We start from the raw sequence: 5,992 nt of genomic DNA, 5'->3' as shown, positions 1-5,992 counted from the left end.
TGTCCCTACAAAGGACACAAACTCATCCTTTTTTATGGCTGCATAGTATTCCATGGTGTATATGTGCCACATTTTCTTAATCCAGTCTGTCACTGATGGACATTTGGGTTGATTCCAAGTCTTTACATTGTGAATAGTGCCCCAATAAACATACGTGTGCATGTGTCTTTATAGCAGCATGATTTATAATCCTTTGGGTATATACCCAGTAATGGGATGGCTGGGTCATATGGTACTTCTAGTTCTAGATCCTTGAGGAATCGTCATACTGTTTTCCATAATGGTTGAACCAGTTTACAATCCCACCAACAGTGTAAAAGTGTTCCTATTTCTCCACATTCTCTCCAGCACCTGTTGTTTCCTGACTTTTTAATGATTGCTATTCTAACTGGTGTGAGATGGTATCTCATTGTGGTTTTGATTTGCATTTCTCTGATGGCCAGTGTCTGTTGGCTGTACGAATGTCCTCTTTTGAGAAATGTCTGTTCATATCCTTTGCCCACTTTTTGATGGGGTTGTTTGTTTTTTTCTCATAAATTTGTTTGAGTTCTTTGTAGGTTCTGGATATTAGCCCTTTGTCAGATGAGTAGATTGCAAAAATTTTCTCCCATTCTGTAGGTTGCCTGTTCACTCTGATAGTAGTTTCTTTTGCTGTGCAGAAGCTCTTTAGTTTAATGAGATCCCATTTGTCAATTTTGGCTTTTGTTGCCGTTGCTTTTGGTGTTTTACACATGAAGTCCTTGCCCATGCCTATGTCCTGAATGGTATTACCTAGGTTTTCTTCTAGGGTTTTTATGGTATTAGGTCTATCATTTAAGTCTCTAATCCATCTTGAATTAATTTTCGTATAAGGAGTAAGGAAAGGATCCACTTTCAGCTTTCTACTCATGGCTAGCCAATTTTCCCAGCACCATTTATTAAATAAGGAATCCTTTCCCCATTTCTTGTTTTTCTGATGTTTGTCAAAGATCAGATGGCTGCAGATGTGTGGTATTATTTCTGAGGACTCTGTTCTGTTCCATTGGTCTATATCTCTGTTTTGGTACCAGTCCCATGCTGTTTTGGTTACTGTAGCCTTGTGGTATAGTTTGAAGTCAGGTAGCGTGATGCCTCCAGCTTTGTTCTTTTAACTTAGGATTGTCTTGGCAATGCAGGCTCTTTTTTGGTTCCATATGAACTTTAAAGCAGTTTTTTCCAATTCTGTGAAGAAACTCATTGGTAGCTTGATGGGGATGGCATTGAATCTATAAATTACCTTGGGCAGTATGGCCATTTTCATGATATTGATTCTTCCTATCCATGAGCATGGTATGTTCTTCCATTTGTTTGTGTCCTCTTTTATTTCACTGAGCAGTGGTTTGTAGTTCTCCTTGAAGAGATCCTTTACATCCCTTGTAAGTTGGATTCCTAGGTATTTTATTCTCTTTGAAGCAATTGTGAATGGAAGTTCATTCATGATTTGGCTCTCTGTTTGTCTGTTACTGGTGTATAAGAATGCTTGTGATTTTTGCACATTAATTTTGTATCCTGAGACTTTGCTGAAGTTGCTTATCAGCTTAAGGAGATTTTGGGCTGAGACAATGGGGTTTTCTAAATATACAATCATGTCATCTGCAAACAGGGACAATTTGACTTCTTCTTTTCCTAATTGAATCCCCTTGATTTCTTTCTCTTGCCTGATTGCCCTAGCCAGAACTTCCAACACTATGTTGAACAGGAGTGGTGAGAGAGGGCATCCCTGTCTTATGCCAGTTTTCAAAGGGAATTTTTCCAGTTTTTGCCCATTCAGATATTGGCTGTGGGTTTGTCATAAATAGCTCTTATTATTTTGAGATACGTTCCATCAATACCGAATTTATTGAGAGATTTTAGCATGAAGGGCTGTTGAATTTCCTGACTATGATCTTTCTTACTCTCTTACCTTCTTCATATTTTCTTTTCTTTTCTTCCGTGGATTTCCCTGCCCCAAAAGATAATGCCATTTGGATATTTTCTCTTAATCTCTGAATCATGCCCAGAAATTGTATGGCATATAATCAATACATATTGATAGACTTTTATAGTATCAGAACACAAATAATAGGATCAATTGCATAAAGCAATATACAAGCTTTCATTTTTTTCAGTGCTAAATTTGAGGCACTACACCAGGGACTTTAAATCATTGTCTCATTTCTTATAGCAGTCATCCAAAGTAAGAGCTATTTGTCCCTTTTGTAGAGGAGAAAATAGTAGTCTGATAACTTTATGGAATAATACTGCCTAAACACACATGGCTAACAAGCTGAAGACTCAGGGTTGTAACCCCAGTTTATTTGGTTCACAAATAAACTCTCTAGTATATGAAGTCCATATATTTCAATATCAAGTCCATATATTTCAATATAATTCATTGTATAATGCAATATAAATTCTCTTAGAGAAGCCAGGTCTCCTAGTGCATCTCTCTCTCTCTGTCTCTCTCTCTCTCTTTCACACACACACACACACACACACACACACACACACAAATGTGCAAGAAATGGCAAAAATGAGAAGGCTTCATCCTTCACAAGTGCCACTGGAGCCAAAGAGGCAATGTTGCAACACAACAAGAAGAATTATGGAATGAATGAGTTCTGTGCAGTAAAGGAGATAATGGGCATCTCTTTGCTCTCATGTCTATGCTAAAACAGAGTATGAAACTTTCTCCCACATCATTAACATGTCAGAGAACTTTCAGAACAAGAGGCTTGGCAAGGAGAAATGCACCTCAGCCATCCCTGGGGAGAGGACAACAGTAACAGGCATTTTACAGAGCCTGTCTATGCTGAAAGCTCCGTAAGAGCAGGAACCCTGTACTTCAGCACCTGGCACATTACCTGGCACCTATGAGGAGTTCAGTAAATACTGGTGAATGAGTAAACTCCAACTCTCTAAGTTTCAGCAACTGCACAAATTCTCACAATCCTAAATGGGAAGAAAACTGCAAACATACAATTGATGCTGACTACAATCGAAAGGATGGAATCTAAGCAAGTTCTGATGGAAATATTGATAATCCTCTGTGGGTGGGAAGGAGGTGGAGATATTCCTGACAATGCAAAGTAACTACTCAGACACAAACAAGAATGGAAGATGAATTCGCACAGAACACAGAGGAGAGTCAGCAAATGCCACATAATCAGGGGAATACATTTAAAAAGGAAAAAGAAAAAAATCATACACTTCTTTTTTTTAATCTGAGAGCATATACTGTTTATTAACTGACCAGATTAGAAAGATAATCATGGAAGACACCATAGTTCATTCTAATAAGCATGTTGATCTGGTCCTCCCTGTTGCTAGTATCTCGTCCTTTTACAAAATGGATGGTCTTTTTCTTCATTCCACATTGTGGAGAGGATAATTTCAAGGGCCACACTAAGTTATTTGCTTCTTTGAAGCATTTTCCAACAGTACAGATCTCATGAATCAGATCCACCACGCAAATGATGCCATATTTACCAAGAGATCCAGCAATCAAAGTGTTATCTGTCAAAGCAATTTACTTCTTATTGATTTTGCCATAATCGCTCTTATAGATTAGTTCATTTACTGACTTCGGATTTGGGTAACCCCATGCAATATATGACTCTACAGTCCTCAGCATGTTAACTGAAGCTTTGTTGATCTTCACAAAGGTTTCACTGAAGATTTGATGAAGGCGAAGAAGCTGCAACACCTTTCAGACATTTGGGCTCACACTATTGATACCTCTGACCCTGAAGACAAATGCCAGTTTGGGTTCTGCAGGTACATAGAAGCTGCCAGCTTTTCTTGCCATCTGAGCCATTCAAATTTCAATTCTGTACATCTGCCTGTATTCCTTGTGATAATGCTTTGATTTTTTCATAGATAAGCTTCCTCCTTGCCTTTCAAAGCATGTTTTGGGCAAACTTCTTTCTCAGGTGCTTGATCTTCAGCTCTGCAAAATTCCTACACTTTTTCTGAAAGGTTTCTGGCACAGCAGGAACCTTATTCTTCTCCTCAACACCTTCCATGGTTCCAGCCGGAACAGAGGCAAAAATCAATACATTTCACTTAGTGACACCTCCGTAAGGATTTTGCCAGTATTCTAGTAGGAAGAGTTGGAAGTTAATCCTGTGAATACATAGAATATCACATAATAATGATGATAATAATATTACTGTAAGTAAATTTTATTGAGGACTTATCAAAATATTTCAAGTAAATTCATTCATTCAAACTTTGAATCCAGAAAATAACCCTATTGGGTGGCTACTATTATTATTCCCATTTTTTGCAGATAAAGAAACAGAAATTCAAAGAGGCAAAACAATTTCCTTAAGGTGAAAAGATTAGTAAGTGATAAAATCAAGTTTGTAGTTCAAGCTCTAGGACTTCAGGGTCCATGTTCACAATCACTGTACTACACCACTCTTAGCCTATATAAACTGTACATAATCTGTTCTTCAATGTAGTTTCATCTGTTTTTAATCCATTATATTTTTCTTATAAAGATCTGAGTTTAAAATAATGAATCTCTTTCAAGTGTTGCTATATGTCAAATCTGGATCCAGCAGGTCCCACTTTACAGTTGTGTATCAACTTAGCAGCCAGAACTTCTCTCCATTCCCTACCTTTAACTGCTAAAAACTTGTCTCTCATATATGACTACAGAGCCTGAATATAAACCAGAGGCAAGAATTTATTGTCTTTGAAGCCATTACCTTTAATGCGCCTTTAAAATTATTCTAGACCTGTTTCTGATCTCTCATTGTCAGTGATGACTATACTTCATTTTCAATTCATGACTATTTAAACCTTTCTAAGCTCATGAATTTTAAAAAATAGATACATAGCTATAAAACAACCTGTCTAAGTTTTGGATCATTTTCTTGGCTTTGGCAACCAGACTTTTGGCTCATGGACTTGAGTTAGTAGTTAAGTTCCAATTCTATTCATTTGTCTAGTTTTGTTATAAACACCAATTTTATGTGTTTGAGAGAGTTGTTTTGTGGGGGGGATTGGTTGTTTGGTTTAATTTTATTTTGCCATACTTCCTGTTCGCATATGACTCATTCTCCCATTTAGGCAACACTTTAGGCAATTTAGGACAGAGAGCAAAAATGTCAATAGTTTTGACTTTTGAGTTTCTAAGACCCGGGATTTAGAGCTTCAAAAGCAAATTTTAAAAAGGAGCTCAGGAAAGAATGTCAGCAAGATGGTGGAATAAGAGGTCCCCACTGATATCCGCCCCCCACCCCCTGCCCCACTGCCACAGTAGCAATAATTTGGCAGCCATTCATGTTCAAAAGTGCCTTTGTGGGAGCTTTGGAACCCAAGTAGGAGACTGCATAGCCCTGGTAGAGCTCAAGACCAAGGAAGGCTGTTTTAAGAATGCAGACTCATGCCCAAGTTAGGCTCACTGGGCATGGTCCTAACTACAAACTCAGAAATAGCCCCCATTCCCCTTTGACCTCAGCCCTAGCACTACTTGGATATGCTCCTGCAACCAGCACCATCTGCCAAGGGAAAGAGGAAGAGCTATGTCTCTCCATGTCCCCAGTAATAGGCCCACCAACTGTGTACTCAACTGCATATCCCAAAATGGCCCTGCAGCCTTTACTCAGCTGTGACCTACCACCAGTCAAGAATCATTCCTGCTTACGTAGAGACCAAGAAGGAGCCACATAAAAAACCCACGAGCCATGGACCTGACTGGAGATCCTGAAGCAGCTCTGCCACCTGGCTCCAGCCCTCCTCTTAGTTCTGCTCACCCAGGAACCCAGCAACGCTCATCAATGCCCTGGCAGGAGGTACAATTACCTCAGTACCAGGTGTGAGCCCTGAAATAATGCTGATACTCAGTTTCAGCCCCACTCTGCTATGGTCCTGGGGCAGTTCTGCCCAATTGCAGAACCAGCAGGAGACATGCCCATCTGATCTCCCAGTGGCAGTCCCATTGACCTCAGTCTTGACTGCAGGCCTTGAAGTAGTCCTGTAACAT

At 39.3% G+C, this 5,992-nt stretch overlaps 1 pseudogene; it reads right to left on the bottom strand.

The window, feature by feature from the left end:
* Positions 1 to 3,099: 3,099 nt before the first annotated feature.
* On the bottom strand, positions 3,100 to 4,062 carry LOC119618142 (large ribosomal subunit protein uL30-like; annotated as a pseudogene).
* Between the last annotated feature and the right edge of the window lie 1,930 nt (positions 4,063 to 5,992).

This window comes from Chlorocebus sabaeus, chromosome 11 (genome assembly GCF_047675955.1).
Source record: "Chlorocebus sabaeus isolate Y175 chromosome 11, mChlSab1.0.hap1, whole genome shotgun sequence".
NCBI lineage: Eukaryota > Metazoa > Chordata > Mammalia > Primates > Cercopithecidae > Chlorocebus > Chlorocebus sabaeus.
Note: the sequence above shows the minus strand (reverse complement) of the source record. Positions and strands in the feature narration are given on the sequence as shown.